Raw genomic sequence first — 2,284 nt, forward strand, 5'->3', positions numbered from 1 at the left:
GGCAGAATTGCAGGAGTACCGGTGATTATTCTTTCGAATGGATAAGGGGGTAATGCATTGACCTAAGTAAAACGAAGTGCATTTTTTGCATGACAAAAAATAAATAATGTTTTTTGAGAGGCAAATAGTGTGGGAATGAGGTGAGGGGGCAATGAGGGGATGTGGGGATGAGAAATGTGATTAATTTCGGCAACTACTCGGAGAAGAAATAACTATTTTTGGATATAAGTACTTAAGCAGGCACAAATATGTGGTCCTCAGGAATGTATTTTTGTTGTTCTTCGGGTTTGAGTGCCGTACGAACGGAGAGAACAAGATTGGAAATGCGGTGTCGGAGACGAGCGATGGAAGTGAAAGGGGTGTAACGCAGAGCGACAAATGAATTCCGAAATAAGAAGAGAAGGCGTAGGAGGGCACTCTCGACAAGGGCGTGGACACACCCTCAACCGCCAGAGTGCACCTTATGTAACAATTGAAGTGTTCATGGGGTGACTTGGCTATACTCAATGATCGGGTCCAGGCACGAATTACGAGAAAAATGCAATTGAAAAAGCCGGCACAATACATCATGAAGGAATGAAACAATCAGCGGGAAACAGGGTAATATGAAGTGATGCCACAATTTTCAATCATCGGATGTCTACCGATCTTTTTAAATAACCCAGGATGATTGAGACGGGAGGATGTCACTCCCCCCCCCCCCGCGCACTCTCTCCTTCTAAGCGAATTCTTCGCCCACAAAGAAAACCTCTCGGCCAGATAAGTGATGAAATCTTACGAAAACTTTTGACTGCTGCTCTTTACGAAGACAACTTATGCCCATACTATGCTCCCTATCTTAGTTATTAAAGGGTCCGGGTCCGATTCCAGGGCAAACCTCTGTGGGCACCTCCCAAGCTATGTGATTTTTCAGGTACCAGATCATCATGGGAAACCATAACCGGCACAGGGAAAGGAACTGTCTCCCTTATCAGCCTGCTTATGAGTACATATCTCAAGCCGTATAGGTTTTAGTACTGCGTGAACTCTACCATCACCTATCTACGTATGGATGAAATGTGGGCGGCACAATAGATCACAAAATAAAATAAATAACACGCAAAAGGAAGCTAATATTTTAGATTGTTTGGCTTTCGGCCTTCTCTGAGGGATTCTCCAGGTCAAACTGCTGTCTGGCCTAAGCAGGTCAGCAGCATCACCAGGAGAAGGCCTCAGAGAAGGCCGAAAGCTCAAAAAATCAAAATATTAGTGTCCTTTATAAATATAAACCATAAGCACGTTAATCCGAACAACCCGATGGTCGGTTTGGCAGGTGATGGTAGAGTTCACCAAGTACTCAGCTCGACGGCGTGTGAAATTCACACATTAGCAGGGTAATTAGGGGGGCCAGTTCCCTTCTCTGCGCCAGTTATGGTTTCCCTAGAAGACCTGGCACCCGGAAAATCACACAGCTTGGGTGTAGCTGTAGGTGTCCAGAGAGGCTTGCCCGGGAATCAAACCCTTGGTCAGTAGTCCAACCCTCTACCCCATAGACTACCGCGACCCACATAAATAAATAAATATAAATAAATAAATAAATGAATGAATGAATAAATAAATAAATATATATATATATATATATATATATATATATATATATATATATATATATATATATATATAAAGAGAGAGAGAGTCTAAAATTCCTCTCGAATAATTTATGCGAAATTCACTGAAGGTCTTCAATTAGAGTTGAGTTTTGGAACAAGTGCTGAAGAATGTGTTACTAAACAAATAATAATGGAGGAACAAGAAAACCATTCAACTCCTGTTTTTGAGGAGAGCAAAGTGATAAATATCTCAGCTGGCAACAAATCCGTTTCTAATTAGATTATTTCTATTAGATGTCCATGACTGTGAGCGTCTCTCTTTCCGCTTTTAAAACAATGTCATCACTAGACGCGGCCATGAGGTGCCTCGCTCTGCTTCGATTACCATGAAGTGCTCTGCTTTCAACTGGACGTGATTACCAAGCATGGAGCAGCCACCAATATCACGATACTTGTCACCATGCAATGGTTGCTATAACCAATCAAATTAATTCATTCCCATGCCATTCAAAGGACGCTATCATTAATGCAAATAACTTGTGACGTGACGTGTTCAAAATGTTGGTAATAATTTAGTCAACCGTCCGTGCTTATCCACTGGGAGTTATTTCTCTCGCGAAACAATTCTCCGCACTACACCAGAAGGGCCGTTGAAGTACCTTCAGAGAAGGCCAAGGTATTCTCACCTTCCATTG

The sequence above is a fragment of the Hetaerina americana genome, unplaced genomic scaffold (assembly GCF_022747635.1).
Source record: "Hetaerina americana unplaced genomic scaffold, ioHetAmer1.1.p SCAF_22, whole genome shotgun sequence".
Lineage (NCBI taxonomy): Eukaryota > Metazoa > Arthropoda > Insecta > Odonata > Calopterygidae > Hetaerina > Hetaerina americana.